The 17,683-nt window shown below is 40.0% G+C and overlaps 1 protein-coding gene across 4 annotated transcripts in view; it reads left to right on the plus strand.

The window, feature by feature from the left end:
• LOC149155848 (protein NUCLEOLAR FACTOR 1-like) overlaps nt 1-17,683 on the plus strand; it is a 305,921-nt gene that overhangs the window by 181,107 nt on the left and 107,131 nt on the right. The window lies entirely within an intron of this gene.

A 17,683-nucleotide genomic window follows, 5' to 3' on the forward strand; every position in this document is an offset into this window, starting at 1 on the left:
TCTTTGATAAATAGAGCAAGAGGCACTCATTTTGGTCATTCATTCAGAAATTTTGTCTTTGACATAGCACACTTGATCTGAAGCCAAGTCTGCAGTGTTGTTTAACACACGAGTGTCTCCGAGTGGAGATCTCAAGCCTTGCTTCGGTGGATTTCTAGTGCCAACCCAAGGAGGGAGTTCCATCCAGTTCCGATTGTTCTGGTAGTAGGAGTGGGATTTTGTGGGGAGGAGACACTAACAACAGTGCTTGGAGGAGGCACACTTGGGAGTTGAGGAGTGGAGGGAGTTTAGGCATGAGATTTGAGGAGGATTCTGGGAGAGCCCTTGCTTGGAGTTTGCAACTATTTTGGGGAATTTTCCAGCACTTTGGAGGAACAACAAACACAAAATTTGTTGCAGGTTACAACTTCTGCTTGTGGAGGAGGGGCCAAGCAATTGGGGTCAATTTTGGAGCGTCAAAATTAGGACAAATCCTTTCTGGGTTTTAGACAAGGACGTCGGAAATAATTTGGTAGAATTTTTTGGGCAGATTTGAGGGGTTAAACAAGGGCCCCAATTCAGCTAGAACTGGAGGAGCTAGGGAAAATTTGGGCCGAAATTTCGTGGTCAACATTTGGCCAATTCCTTTGTGGTTTTTGTGGGTTTTTGGTGGAGAGCCCAGGGTTAAAATCCAGGGGTTTTTTTGCACCGAAGGAGGCTCTAGCAACCATTCTACACAGCCAACAACACACTTTCTGGGCATTTCAGCGCAGAGCCAAGGAGAACCAACTAGCACTCTTGGAGGAGATCTCATATTCACCACTTAGGCTTAGCTAGCTTGCCTAGGGCTAGCCCAGGTGCATACTTTGTAGGCATCTTTTGTACTTCATGATTTATTAATAAAATGACTCAACAAAGTAGTTTTTGGTTTTAATATGTTTTGATGGTTTGATTAATTTTCTATGGTTTTTGCTATGTTTGCTTCGTTTATCATTGTAAATTTCCATTAGGAATATTATAGCGGTTTCAGAGCCATAATCTTGGCTCAGCTTGTAGGAAACCCTTCATTCTTTGACAAGGCCAGAATAAAAGCTAAGAAATCATGGGGGATCCAAAGAAAGGTTAGAATCAAACAACATGGCAGTAACCTTGAATGAGGTGATTAGGATGCAACAAATGATGATTGATGCACGGGAGAAGTTGATGGAGTTATTGGGAGCGAACTAGAGGGCATGCCCATCATTGGGTCTTTTTGGGAGTTCTGTGAACTAAGAGGCATGCACAAACCATTGGGGATTCAGTGGAATTATGTTGGGATGATGAGGAGGATTAAGGAAGAAGACGAGATGAGAGAGAACATACCCATGGAGGAGGAAGTTCATCTCGATATGTTCCAACTTCCATCTAGTTGAGCAAGAGGCTAATGGCATGAAGGAGGAGCACGAGGATACACCTAGTGTGATGCTGGAGTCACCCTTGTTGGAGTTTCCTTTGGTAGCCCCAGTAGACAGATTGGAGGAGGCAGTTGAACACACATCCATTGATTAGGTATCCATTGATGAGGCATCCTGGTCTATGACAGAGCTTTAGAACAACAACCACCTACAATTGATTGATGAGCATGTCTTGCATCTTGGTTTTTCTATGGAGGAGTAGTTGGAGGCTGATGTCGAGCCCACAATGGAGGAGGATGTGCAACCATCCGTTGGGTTAGCCATTGATGAGGGGCAACCTAAAGACCACACGTTGGGATTCCAACACAGTTTGCTTCAGAGGCGCACTGACAGGATCTATAGCGTTAGCAACCCACCCCTACACATTGGATTGAGAGAGACAAAGCTACCTAGTCAGATCTCATGTGTTGACCTGGATAGTAAGATGAGACGATCAAAGTTGCACAAGGTGCAACATCCGCATGTCGAGGTTGTTCTCTGTGCAGGGGTTCATGCATTCGATCCCTCTCTTATGGTTGGATGGCGAGAGATTCTGAGTTGGTATCTTGTGGAGTGGGCTATGGAAATGGTGGTGGACCTGGGTGTAGCTCAGCAGGAGCTTTCAGGCACTAGGGATATCAGAAGTGCAGACTAGCATTGGTTTTCAGGTGGGACTACCTATCATTTCCTAGGTATGCCTGTTGGCTACAACCTGGATGGTTCAATTGACCTAGCAGTTGAGCATGCACGTTCGCTAGGGGAGTCTTGGTCAACACCAGTGGCCAACCAGTTTATGGACAGACTCCTTTGGCTGTCTTGGTATGACGTTTGTACATGGGATTGCGGGGCGATCAAGAGTTTGTCAGAGGAGGTGGCATTGGCAGGCCACCAGACGGTGCCTTGTATGGAGCTGGGGACTCTTCACTTTTGTGTGGGGCACAAAGGACGCAAAGGAGCAGCGCAGTGGTAGCATCATTGTTGACACATAGGGAGATTCACTTCTCGGATCCCTCAGGGGGGATTTGGAGTGAAGATCCATTCATTGGCGGGTATAGTGATGCAATGGTGGAGGTGATGATACCGATTAGGTGTGGGCCGACACGTAGAGACACAACTCTAGGCCATCACATCCAGGGATGTGTGGGAGCATCTAGTATTGAGCAGTGGACTAAAGGTGGACATGGAGATGCATGGTGGTGTACTGTAGTGTGTTAGATCACGTTGTGGAGTAAGACTACCTTACATCACATTGAGTACATGTAGGGAGTGACTGGTGCCTTGACGCAGACAGGATGTGGGACGATACAAGATTGTATAGCTTTAGCCGGGGGTATCTAGTTGTGTACAGGGACATGTTGCGACTTACAGTGGCATGTTGAGGAGTATAACAATACTTGGTGGTATGTAGTGACACATGATGCAACACAGCGGACGCTTGGAGCGTTGCCTCCAAGGAGACTTATGGACCAGGGCATTGGGTGTATCACTGGATGCAGCTCATTGAGGATCGATGAGGACATTGTTGAGCATCCGGGGATACCATGTTTAGCGGAGGCAAGGCTTTGAGGGAGTTATCAATAGATTTGAGGCAGAGAGTGTCGTCCGTAGGATCACTCTTGATCATTTTGGCAGACTTTTGATCATACCCTTTGAGACATACCTGCCCATCATCCTCCAGTGTTGCTTACAGTCACAAAGTGTTTGGTTGTTTCCCCTTGACACTCTCCATTCAGGCAGCAGGGCATGGGAGGCTCATCCTAGACAGTTTGATGGAGGAGACTCTGCAGTTGAGACCCTTGGTAGGTGCACGAGTTGTCGGATACAGGCCTAGGGATGGTGTGGGTGATAGCCGAGGTAGCATATGTTCCATCCTTGAGCTCACACTTGAGGGACAGTGGATGGTAGACTTCCTCTTCATGAGAGTACCTAGACTTCGAACAGTGTCTAGGTGTATCGTCAGGAGTTGGGATAACGGATTTCACTGCGTGGTCTGGTAGGAGTAGGGCAGGTTCGCATGTGTGGGACATACTCCTGATACTTGGGGTCCACCCAGGGGATACATATAGGGGTCAGAGATGAGGGCCAGATGGGTTCTAGCAGATAGCAGTGCTACGCATCGACATGCTGTGAGGAGAGGGAGTTCTGAGCTCCCAGCATGTTTGGGGGATCCAGGGATTCGATTGGCGGGTGGATCACTCCACTCTGTGATGAGCAGGGTCATGGCAGACGATGATCTAGTTTACTTTGGGTTTCACACATGGGGGATCAGTGAGACCTCCACTGCATGGCAAGGCAGACTTGTCATGTTATGGCTCAAGGGTTGAGATTGGTAGTGGAGGGGTAGTATTGGCATCATGGAGATGCTAGGGTAGGATGAGCTTGGCTCTCATAGATTTTTGGCCACTAGGCCTCAGGAAGGGAGGATACAGTGCGCGCACGATGGGGAGTACATCATAGTCAGAGTAGCGCAATTTTAGCATGGTGGCACCACTCTGGGACTAACAGGGAACCAAAGCATCACAACTCTTCACAACTCAATAACCTTTAGGGATGAGTTGGCTACTGTAGGGGGAGATCATGTAGATCTTCCATTGGGCTTTAGCGAGTCACTAATGGAGTAGGGGACTTCTGGTACTTGCACTGGGCAAGATAGTGAGTGGAGCGAGGGGAGCTTCATGTTGGATAGGATGGCCTAGGATCTTGGTATTGAAGGATTCTTTCATGTCAAGACAGTGTAGAGGTCAAGGACAATTCAGTAGCACATTTGGGACCCTGGCACATTTTGTAGTGACAGTGGGGAGCAACAGCTAGAGAGGATGCTTGTTCAGGCATTGCTTGAAGATAAGAAATTTTTGGCGAGGAGGACTGTGATATTTCGACTTAGCAACATTGCTAAGGGAAATATCAATTTTTGGCTAGTTTTGAATTAATTCACATTAGCACTTAGGAAGTGTGGGTTTAGAGGCCCCACATGTATTTTTGGTCAAATGTGAGCCCAAACGTTAGAGGATGGAGGAGAGAGTCGAGCCACTAGTGGTATGTGAGGGCCACCCATAGAAAATTGTGGCCCACATGGGAAACACACTCTCATTAGAGCGAAGTTGGTGGGGGAAAGTCATGCTGGGCCCACATGGGAATCTTGGAGGCTCTTTGATAAATAGAGCAAGAGACACTCATTTTGGTCATTCATTCATCTATTCAGAAATTGTGTCTTTGACATAATTCGCTTGAGCTGAAGCCAAGTCTGCAACGCTTTTTAGCACACGAGTGTCTTCGAGCAGAGATCTCAACCCTTACTTCGGTGGACTTTGAGTGCCAACCCAAGGAGGGAGTTCCATCCAGTTCTGATTGTTCCAGTAGTGGGAGTGCAAGTTTGTGGGGAGGAGACACTAGCAGCAACATAGGGACTACACAGTGCTTGGAGGAGGCACACTTGGGAGATGAGGAGTGAAGGGAGTTTGGGCCTGAGATTTGAGGAGGAGTTCGGCAGAGCCCTTACTTGGAGTTTGCAACTATTTTGGGGAGATTTCCAACACTTTGGAGGAACAACAAACACAAAATCTATTGCAGGTTACATCTTCTGTTTGTGGAGGAGGGGCCATGTAGTTGGGGTCAATTTTGGAGTGTCAAAACTAGGACAAACCCTTTCTGGGTTTTTGACAAGGACCTCGGAAATAATTTGGTAGTATTTTTTGGGCAGATTTGAGGGGTCAAATAGGGGTCCCAATTAAGCCAGCAACTGGAGGTGCTAGGGGAAATTTGGGCCGAAATTCCGAGGTTAACATTTGGCCAATACCTTCGTGGGGTTTTGGTGGAGAGCTCGGGGTTAAATTCCCGTAATTTTCTCAGCACTGAAGGAGGCCCTAGCAACCATTCTACACAACCAACAACACACTTTTTGGGCATTTTAGCGCAGAGCCAAGGAGATCCAACTAGCACTCTTGGAGGAGATCTCATATTGTCCACTTGGGGTTTAGCTAGCTTGCCTAGGGCAAGCCCGGGTGCATACTTTCCAGGCATCTATTGTACTTCATGATTTATTAATAAAATGGCTCAGTATTGCTGTTTTGGCTTTAAAATAGTGTTCTGATGGTTTGAGTATTTTTCTGTGGTTTTTGCTATGTTTGCTTTGTTTATCATTATAAATTTCCATTAGGAATATTACAATTAACTTGTCTTTTGCATTCTTGCATTATCATAGCTTTGCCTCTTTGCATTTTGTATCATTACATTGCCTCTGTTAGTGCTTGTGTTTACCTATATTATTTCATTGGCTTATGATCTAAAGTGATAAATTGCTCTCATTTTGTTCTTGTGCTTAAGTGTTAAGTAACATTATCATAAGAGGAATTGAATGAGATCTTAATAAGCTCTAATAACATCTTGGATAATTGAAATTGTTAATTTTGTTTCATTGGGATAATTTGTTCTCTAAGTACATCATCTAACTACTTTTGTCATTTTGTATTGAATATCATTATAAGCATTTGGATTTCAAGTGATTTAACCTTGTTGGAGTACTTAACACATTTAATAATCTCATTGAAGCAATCACACATATCTTGCATCTTCATTCTAAGTTAGAAGTGCATTTCAAAAATATACCTCCAAGCATAAGCATGGTTGAAAGAAAGATAGGACCACCTTCTTCACATAATTTGAGGAGTCTAGATTCTCATTCACAGTTTACATAGGTGGCCTTGCAGTTCTCTTGCGGGCAATCTCGTGTCGGAATGGAGGCAGCTAGGTGGTTAGAATCCCATGGGAGTTATTGTTAATGAGGCCATAACCTCCTTCCTTTGGGCTTCTCTCTACAACTTGCATTCGAGACTAGTTCTAAAAGAATTGAGAAGAAGGATTCACCTAGATAGGACATCTAATTAAAATTAACCAAGAGCTTGCATCTCACAAAGATCTTGGTCATGCACTTCATTTAGGATATAATTTGCATCCCGCAACAATTGATCATTTTGGAACTTGGAATATTAATCTATATTGTGTAAAAATTCCTGAATCTAACACATCAAAAACCCTTATTGCAATCACTGGTTTACAATCTCCTACTTGTTCTTTACATTAACAAGTTATTTAATTGCATAAACATCGAAGTAAACACTGTTGTAGCCTTCACAAATATACAAATCATGCACTGAAATAAACTGAGATAATAACACAAGGGACACCGTTATTTTTGGACAATTGTTCCCGGAAAAACTCAATTCGGGAAAACCGGTGCAACATATAGAGGGTTTGTATTATTAAGCAGATTTCATGAATACAACTAGGGTGCCAGAAATGGCTCACCAAACAGAGAATATCCTTGGCAGTAGTACCTCTATCCGTAGATAGATATTCTGACAAATCAGCAAGTGGATGATCAAACCCCACAACGACTCTGGTTATTCCTTATGTTGGACAATGAACGCTGCTCCAAGCACTGCTTTGGAACGACGTCACTCCTCCAGGAGCTGCATCATCCTCTCCCGGTCAGAATTTGCTGATTTGCTCCCAATGTGCCCCACAAAATCTCCCCAGCACTGCCGTTGAGGCCTAGCGCCAACCTTTGAGGCCCAGCGTCACCTGCATCACCTGTGTCAACCTTCTGCGTCACCTGCGTCAGCCTTCTGCATCCTCTGCGTCAGCTCTTCGGCCTCTATGTCAACCCTTCTAAGGGCCTGCGTTGTCTCTCCCGACACTGTGCTGCCTCTTTGCTATGTATTCTTCAGCCTCGGATGAAATCCCCTTGTTGAACTGCCCCTCACTGCAACTTTGATCACTAACTCGATTTCCTCAGCAAACCTCTCCCCAGAAAATCGAATTCTTTGATCACTCGGTGTCTTGGTGTGTCTCCAATTGACCCTCAAGCCCCCTCTTATACTTTTCCTGTTGACGATTCAACGACCGAGATTAAGTCTCTAATCAACGGCTAAGATTAGATTTAGCTTGATCATCGTTATTTAGAACTTTATCACCCATATTATATTAGTACGCATTAGTATTTTAATTTTCTTGAGTTTAGACTTAGGAACTCATTAAAAATATTAATTATTTAAATTTTAATATCTCTTCATCCGGGTGGAATTTCTTCAAACGATTTCTGGGTCTTAGAGCTCTCATGTGCCTTAGCCTCTCCACCAATTTTCATGGCTTGAGCACATTCAATGCTACCAAAAATCAACATATTGTGCAAGTAATTAATTTGAAGGCAATATTCTCTCATTCGTAATCTTGAAGAATCTATTGGAAACACTGAGAGGGGGGTGAATCAGTATTTCATGGAAATTAACACTTTTTAATCTTTTTTCAGAGCATTAGTTAATCTTCAGTTATTATTATTCTTCTTCAGATGATCATAAACAATAATCAACAGTAGACAACACCACACAACAATGTAGAAAGATAAAATAGAGGACACAAATTTTTAGGTGGAAAACCCCCTCCGGGATAAAAACCACTTAAGGATTCTTTAGTAATTGTCTTCTCCCTGTTAAAAGAAAATTGATTACATCAACATTTCAGCTACAACTGAGATAGGCGTCAACCCCCTAATTCATAGGCTACAACCTGTAAGACGCTACTAGACCCTAATATCCTGTTGCAACTAGAAGGATGCCCCAACGCCCTATAGATTAGGCCACAACATGATGAGTGGCCCAACGCTTGGTTTACCAGTTGCTGTTGGAAAGGGTGCTTCACTGCCCTGTTAGTTTATCAGCCAGAACTGAATGGATGCCACAACGCCCTATGCAAGACAAAACTTTCCCTAGCACCACCTTGCCACCCTGAAGTGTTCTCAGGCGACAACCTGAAGGTGACTCCAAATGTTTGTGTTGACGAGCCAGAAAACCACGTTTCACAATTTTCAGACTGGACCCCATGTACTCTGAATCAATGTAGAATCGATGTAAGAAAGATGTAGAATAAATGTAGAATTTTGGTAGCCACTGATCAATGTTCCCACAAACTGATCACTGCACAATGCTATAGATCAAGCTATCACTGTTCAACTGCACATCACTGTCAATACACACTTTATGTCACTGTCACTACAAATCACTGCACAACTGCTGGCTATCACTGCACTGCTCATTAATGAGTATGCGTCAAGAGCTCATAAGCAGATTGCCACATCACGTAACCACACACCTTACATTGGTGCAAGTGTCGAATCCAAATGTCTGATAATATCATATACCAAGATGCCATAGGTCATCCCTATAATATTGCTACCACTGCTCTCAAGATCTGCCCACGGAAAGCTACTAGCATATGTCTTTTCACTGTTGAGCACTGCTCACACACTGCTATCCATCGTTATGTCAGTAAGTTGTACTTAAGATGATAAAGCCCTCAAAGACTTGCTGCCCTCCAAGGTTATGATAATGTTACCTATGTTATTATAATCATTATGGTTAGATTAAGATAATATTTCAAATCTCATTCATCAAGGTTCTATAAGTCAAAGTCAGAATATCAACATACTTGTTATGTATAGATGTCAAGTCATGTTGCATGTAAAATATCAAGTCCATTCAATAAGTCAAAGTCAAGGTGTCAACATACTTGTTATGTCTAGGTTTGAGTGTCTTAATGGTGAATGCCAAGTTAAGGTCAAATTGTCAACTATTATGCTAAATGTCATCACTGTAAGACACATAATGTTAAGTCATAGGTCTCTGTCATGCCAATGGTCATCGTGTCAACACATTGTCATAGATTAGACACAGAACTATTGTCACATTCTCAGTGATAAAGGTGACAAGAGCAATGTTTACTCAGAATATTGCTAAGTCATGTTAAGTGATGGATTCTCCAGGAAAGCACAAGTCTGCCCAATCGACAATCATTAAATCAATCTAATGTATCACTGTTGCTTACACTTAAGACAATGTCAAGTCAGATCACTGTACAAGGGGTACTGTTACATTAAGCCACAAACAAGGGTTACTGAGTGGACATTAACAAGTGCTATTGTCTTGTCATATCATCATATTATGTCACTGTCACCTCACTGAAATGTCAATCACAGTCATACTTCAGTAGGCTCATTTTAGTGTCTCACTGTTGCATCAAAAACACTGTCAAATCAAAGTTACTAATCATCATGTTAATGTTACATCCTTGTGACACTTAAGTCAATGTTAGGTCAGATTGTTGTCAACCGTTTGACTACTATTTGTCACAATGTTAATTCAGATTACTATATAGCAAGTTGTCAATGTCTCAAAAGGCTACTGTAAGGGTCCCTAAATATTATTGTGCACTGTGTTTTGGTTCAGAATTGTAATGAGAGGTTTGTCAACAAGATGCACAAGATAAAATTCAAAGTCAATGATTGGGTTACAACCTTTGGTTCTCGAAATTATTTGACTTAACATGAAATTACTGCCACTGTCTTATGGTGAAATTCAATGTCATATATTGACAAGTGATGTCAATGTCTTATTGCAATGTTCTGGGTCACAGAGATCTTCCCAAAAACCAAGGCAAGAGTTCAAGGATTGCTGTCTCAAATGAGCTTAACACAACTCAAAACTAGGTCATGTATTGTAATCTTAAAATTATTGTTATAAAAGTAAATTCCTCACTGTAGTCAATGAAACACTGTTAAGTGAACAAAGGTCTCGAAACTAAGTCTACAACCAATTATCCAAGCAAGAACACATAAATAGTGATGCAAAAGCCTAGTTCTAAACTATTGCATGTTCATTTGATGAGGGCTGAGGGTCTGTAGGGACCAAAACCGTCTTCGTTTTCCTGGAGTGTGCCCTAACATCTGCAATTAGAAGTCTGAAACAAATAGCCAAGCTAGAAACAAGGAAATGCAGACTTTCTTCAAACAAACTTTATATTGAGACCGACGGCTGTAAGGTGTTGATTTGTTTCCCTTTAACCAACAAATCTTTGCTCTCTTTGCAATACCCTTTAACAAGAACGAATCTTCAAAAAAGACCACCCAAACATGTGACAAACCAACCAAACTCACTGAGATTTCTTTGCTGGTTTCCTAAGGGGTCTAAATATCATGCGTTGAAGTTATTTCTTTTGGAGGAGTGATTTAAAGCTTAAAAGGGAGAGCGTACCTGTGAAACACCTTGCCCAGAAAATCCAAATCAAGTAAAAGACAAGAGAAACAAGCCCTAGCCGTCTTCTGAAATTCGTTATTCTACCTCAGGAATCTGAACTATTTCAGAGCATAAAGGCATAAGATATGTTGAACTATGATATGTGAGGTAAGGTATAATGTCTCCTTTTTATAGACATAGGTGTGGGCTAAGAAGGGCTTCATTGAAATGAACGTTGGTGACTAGGAGAGGTTCCATAAGGAATTAAATTATTAGAAATTAATTATTTCATGTGTTGTGTGTTAAGTAAGGAAAGCCATGAACCTTATGAGTGAGAAAGGCTGTGAGTCTTATGAGTAAAATATATTAGCCTTTACAATATGAGGGATACCTTTTATGAAAAAAAAATTAATTTAATACTCTTCCTAAGATTCCTTAAAGTATGGTTAATTTATTTTATAAGTATTATAAATTTGTTTGTTTATGCTCTAAGAAAAGTTTACTTGCCTAGAAGTATTTTCAATACCACTAGAATTTGAAATCAATGATTGACTTAGTGTATGTGGTTCCACCTAGATCGTGAAGTCAATGATTGATTTATTGTCTTTGGTTTTTGAAGTTATGTAAATTATACGGGGTGAGATTATAGTGATAAACAATGCCGTATGTTGAGAACTTTAGGAGGAGGTGTTGTTATGAATATAATTTGTAACAAGTAAATAAATAAAATAAATGTAAATATTAAATAATCAAATATTGATTATGTTAAGTAGTCATTAAGTTAAGTGAATAGGCATGTTTAAAAGACATGCCCAGTCACGAAAGGACACCTGCTTAAGTATATATATGCGGGTCCTCATTGTAACATTTATCACTTATACAATTTTATATGTAATAAATTATTATTACAAAATATCTTGTGTATTTTTAATTTAAGTCAACAAGCTATCAGTTTTTATGCTTCAGTGGTATCAGATCCATGGCGCACAATATAATCATGTGGGCCTTTGAAGGTTGTTCGCATCACAATGTGCCATTATGTTCACGTCCTGATTGCATTGAGCAGTTTAATAAAATTCAAGAAGCATTTCAGCGTTTAGAAAAATCATATGCAGAAGTTAATGCATGTCGAAAGGAAATCGATAATAAGGAAGATGATAACAACAATGAGGAAACAAAAAAAGATGAAGCAATAGATGATTATAATGTTCAATATTAGGATGAAGCTGATATAGATCAAGATGAAGATGAGGTGGATGAGGACTATCTCGAAAAACAAGAAGATGAACAATATCATAACAACGAGGAAGATGCTAAAGTAGACATTGATGATGATGAAGAGGAAAATGTGGAAGAAGAAAAAGAAGATTGTTGTGAAGATAATTATGAAGAGCAGACGTGTGAAAAATAAAAAATGGATTATGGGAGAAAGTGGGAAGATCAAACCTTGCAGATTAATTCCGAAATCAACCAGAGAAAGTGTGAAGATCAAACTCTGCAGATTAATTCTGAAATCTGGATCTTAGAGCTTCCTTTACTAGAATATTTGATAAAGGTTGATGAAAGTTTCACGAATGAGGACAATAGAGTCAAAGATTATTTGCACTCCAATAGCAAGGAGAAGTTATTAGAGACAATACGAAATGAGCTCCTTTCTTCTCGTTGGACTGCTCTTTTGGAAGATGAGAATTCAAGCTTCCGTGTCCCGCTTAGGGACCATAAGAAATATGACATTTCAAGGTTGTCCAGGTTGTCCAATGAAGTACTTGAGGGTTTTGAATCTGCTGCTCAAATTTTTCAAGAGTATACAACTAAGGAAGGAGTAAGGCTGATTGAAAGGGTAAATGTTGTTGTAAACACTGATACACGTGAAAGGGATATAACTGACATATTAAAAGAACAGGAAGTTGTGAACAAGGTTGTTTCCTTGCATCAAAAAACTCTGTTTTATGTTACACATCCTTTTAATAATCATGATTTTTTTCAAAGAGCTTTGAGAGAAGCTTTTCAAGTTATATGCAATAAAAGAACTGGAGGATTGACTGGTGTAAAGATTTTTTCCACACTTTTTAGCAGTGTGCTTAAAAGCGATTTGTTGTGGAGTCATTTTGGAGGAATCCCTATTTTCAGATCTTCTGCAATGGCCCTATTCGCCCAGTACTTGGCTTCATTTTTGGGATCTCAGCGGCACTCCCTGGCAGCGACTATTGCAGTACTATCCATACCATCTCCTCGGATTATTTTGTTAAAATTCCCACAGTTTTCCACTATTATCGCTGACAAGGGAATTTGCGAATCTAAAATTATCCACAAGATCAACAAATATACAGATGATAATGAGATAAATCAATGCATTATAAGTAGACAAAGTGGAAAAGCATTTAAAACTTTGCAGGAAGCTAGAAAATAAGTTCTTTCCATTGATTTCTCACCAAATGCAGACCAGAGTGTGTGTAATTTGTACACTCTACACAGCGTTTTGGTCCATAGCGAGGGTGTTCATGGTGGCCATCATTATGCATTTATTACAAGCCCGAAGGTTTTATTCCAGGAAGTGTCTATTGATGAGGCTGAATTTCCTCGGTTAATTAACAAAAAAATTCAGCTGTATTGGATCCTGGATGATGCTTGGTATAGTAGTTTGATTAAAGTTTATGATCGGAGAAATGAACTACATCTTGTTCTTTATGATGATGGCGAAGATGAATGGATTTTGCTGGAGCGGGATAGGTTTAAGATTCAAATACTTGGCCTTAGAGAATTTCCAACAATACCCAATAGCGGTATTGGGTAGATTAAGTGTGACATTGAATGTTTGCCATAGGTTGGTACTAATTGTTTACAAAACAATGGTATTGAGGTTTTATGCCACTGTCAGCAAACTACCGTTCGCCGTCCTCATACGCTCTTTGGTGTTTGCCGTCATGCCTTCTCCACTGCCTGACAGTCCCTACCATAATCCCACACTCACCATCACAAAACTTTGTGTTGTCACCGCCATCGTCCATCCTATCCCCCACGTCCGCACTGTCATCACCATTCTCTTCTAATGAGCATCTTTGTTGCTACCTGTCGACGATCCACTGCCCTGCAACGCTATCCATTCCGCTAACCATTGTGCACCCACCTTATTTGCTGCCCGTCGGCTTATCCGCTATCCAGTACCCAAACTGCTAAACAACGTGCAGGCTGACGTAAACGATTGCTGACTGTATGGTTATCTGCACCTATCTCTCTCCGGACCAGATGCTTAGTTAACGAGCGTGGCCAGCAGCAACAAACGTGTCCCATCAAATCCCATCGAATAACTTATAGATGCTGGGTTATATATACGACCCATAATAATTATTAATCATATTACAAGGTTAAGTATATTATAAACTTAAATAATTATATTATTATAAAGTTAAATAATTATTATTAAAAAAATGAAAAAAGAAAAATTAGAGTTATAAAAAAATAAAAATAAATAAAAAAAAAAAAAAAAATATCCAAGGGAATATTACTCATGAGCTACATGACGAGATGATGGCCAGATTATATACATTGAGATGACAGACACTAAGTGAAGAAAATCGACAACATTAAAGCTTTGAGGACAAAGCTTCCGAAGGAAGGGGCTATGTTATGAATATAATTCATAACAAGTAAATAAATAAAATAAATGTAAATATTAAATAATCAAATATTGAATATGTTAAGTAGTCATTAAGTTAAGTGAAAAGGCTTGTTAAAAGACATGCCCAGTCACGAAAGGACACTTGCTTAAGTATATATATGCGGGTTCTCATTGTAACATTCATCACTTACACAATTTTATATATAATAAATTATTATTACGAAATACCTCTTGTTTATTTTTACTTTAAGTCAACAAGCTATCAATTTTTATGCTTTAGGTGTCATGTCACTACCCCTTGGGGTTTTAACCCAGAAACTGGGGTCACTAATTTCAACTATGAATATCTTTCAAACCAGGAGGCCTCGCAGGGCGTACCACATATCAACAGAAATATCTTTTCGAGAAGAATCTAATGACATAGATCTCGGACCCAAACTCAATGATTTGACCTACCAAAAAGCCTCGACAAAGTCTGGGCACATCCTCAATCCAAGGAACCCAAACCTTAGGAATTGGGTTTTTAACCATCCAACAGTGTAGCTGCCATCTTGTTGTAATCCGACAATTACTAAGAAGCGTTCATTAACCATTTGACATCAATGACTGGTGTTTTTGGTCAAAATCAAACCCAATCAACTCCATGGGATGACATAAATGACAAAACCATTCAACAATCTCCCCCTTTGTCATTGATGGCAACATACGTACTCCTCTTGCGAGTAAAACCCCCCCTAATATCACGCTTCATATCCTTCTTGAGATTTCAATCTCCTTCGCAGACTTTTCTCTCCCCCTTTGACATTAATGGGAAAGGGTTACTCCCCCTAAGAATTTGCTTGCTTCATGTGGACCTGTTATTTGCCTGTGCTCCCCTTGATGAGACGACTTCTTGTAATAGTTTGTCAATGACGATCCCTGTGGACCTGTGTCCTGTTTGTGCTTCCTTTGAAGAGAAACCTTCCTTTGTGAACCTGTAATCCTTAAATTTATATTGTCTGTGTTGTCGATCTGTCAACGGTAGACATGTGCCACATACTGCTAAATAGACTCCCTTCTTCAAAATTTAAGAGTCGACGAGCCAAATTCTTCAAAATAGCGTATCATCTAACAAACCATCTTGACTTGAGTCATTAACCGAAGCAACTACTGCTTCCTTACGACCTGTTATGAACCTTGAAAGCATAAATGCTAAAACCTTCTTTCCTTCCTGCTTTTCTTGCTCATCCTATACATGTTCATCTTGTATTTGTTTTCTTTTCCAAACCTTTTTATTCTCATCGTCAAGCTTTTCATTCATGGCTGATTTCATCTTGTACTTGCAGTAATGAGCTACGTGTCCATTGTTATGACATTTGTAACATTTAATGTCATCCATAAAAGATTCTATTTGGTATTTGTCTCGTGATCTCGCAAACTTGCCTCTAGGGTTTTGTGGATAATGATTGTACCTATCAAAAACTTCACATTCCCTAGCCATATGTCCATAATTAGCACATAAAAAGCAATAACCATTAAATAAATGTGCGTACCTGAATGGTTCATTTGGATGCAATGGTCCTTGATAATTGTACCCGTCAACAACTTTACAATCCCTGGCCATATGTCCATAGTTAACACACGAAAAACAATAACCATTAAATAAACGAACATACTTGGAAGATTTTTCATTCTTCTTTGGAGGCAGCGCTGTAGTCCGTTGTTGTCCTTTGTTCTTGACTGCTTTGGTCTTGTATTTTGGAGTTGCAACATTCTTCTTTGTCTTTTCACTTTGATCAACTTCCTTTTGAGGATCATCTTGCGAAGATGTGGAGCTTGTACCTTCATCAAATGGAGCTTCACCAGATTTAATTGCTTTCACTTTTGCTTCTTCATTTGTCTTATGTAAGTGTTTTTTTTGCGATCCCTTGAGTTTGTTGATCTCATCAAGCGCTGCATCAAGTTCTTCTTGCTTTTGAGCAAGATCTTCTTGAAACCTTTTTTTCAAGATCTCCTTTCTTTTCTCTGTCTCCTCAACCTGTAGCTTGAGAATTGTGGTCTTCTCTACTTCTCTATTGAGAACTTGTATCTGTTGCTTCTGCTTCTCATTTTCAATCCCGAGCCTGCTCATTTATGCTGAAGATGTTGTTAATTCCTTTTGCTTTTGGTCAACTGCGGATATGTATCTTTGATCAGATTCCTTCCTTTCAATTTCTGCTTCCTGCATCTGTTGTTTGAGCCTATTGATATCTGCAAATTCAACCTTTAAAAGGGGAATACACCTTTACCCTCAATGACTTACTCAATTCTGCTGCACAATATGATCTAGTAGACCGAGTGATTTGTAATAAAATAATTTAGCCAAATAGCTTAAATTATTCCCAAACCACTTTTACAACGACTCGATATAAAACTAAGACTCACCAAAGAATTTGACTATGAACTCCACCCTAGCTTTGGGGTTCAAGCTGGAGGGAAAAAACTCTGCCGATTATTCGTGTTTAGAAACACACGTAATTCGTTGAGGTTAAAAAACCTCCTAGGATGAAATTCATCGCCGAATTCAAAGACTTACATAAGTTGTTACATAATTAAACAGTCTTACTAGCATCATTTACATTACAACTTGCAAAATTTGGGTTTAGAATGATACAACATGTAGTTAGCTGATGATTCTGATCTTCGAAATTTTTTTGTACCCTGCTTCTTTGGACTTGTGACAAAATGAGTGCAACACGTCCATCTACTAACACCTGCGGGTTTTGGTGTAACGGCGATCATGGTTGCAACACTATTTTCTCCCTGATGTATTTCGAGAAAAAAGTGTCTGACATTTTGTATTTTCTCACTGCTGCTCCAATAGTGTCATTTTGATTGGCAGGCCAATTTTGTGCGGAAATAACTTGTATTCTTGTAATCGGTAAGACAAAGGATTCTTAGGTAGCTGCAGTCCTTTGTTTCTAATTTCTTTTTTAAACTTATCTGCAACCACTTCCTGTTGATAGACAGTCCTTTCAACAATGTTCACGCTGGAGATAGGGGATGACTATGGTTTTGCTGTTTGGTAAGCTGCTATTTTCTACAGTTGATATGTATTTTCTTTGTTTAGTTTCCTGTAACATTCTTTAAGTCTGTAAATATTTTATTTTGTTTTCCCATGTTACTAATGGTTGGTACATGGAGCACAACAAATTATCAATGCATTTAATTTCTCTATGTACATTGCTATCTGCTGAATTTGAATTAATCTGCCAAAAGTTGCTTACAATGAGGGCCATGGCTAGGGAGTTTTATTATCATAAAGAGAGGACTTCGGCCACAGGCCAACAAGGCTTGCACTTGCTCTAATACCACCAGTGTTGTGCCTTTGTGTAGCCACAAAAGCATCCATAAGAGAAGGGACTAATCCATAATGTTGAAGGAACGAAAATAATAATTAATAATGTGAATTATACAAGGATGACATGTAGTCGAAAGGACTAGTGTATATACATCAACTAACAGAGACGACTATGCGAAAGGACATTACCCTTTACCATAATTACAAACATAATTAATATAAATTTGGTACATCACATCTTCTTTGTGGGTTTGTTCTTATATTGTTT

The sequence above is a fragment of the Pinus tabuliformis genome, chromosome 9 (genome assembly GCF_031772625.1).
Source record: "Pinus tabuliformis cultivar Carrire ecotype Pingquan chromosome 9, CPIR1, whole genome shotgun sequence".
Lineage (NCBI taxonomy): Eukaryota > Viridiplantae > Streptophyta > Pinopsida > Pinales > Pinaceae > Pinus > Pinus tabuliformis.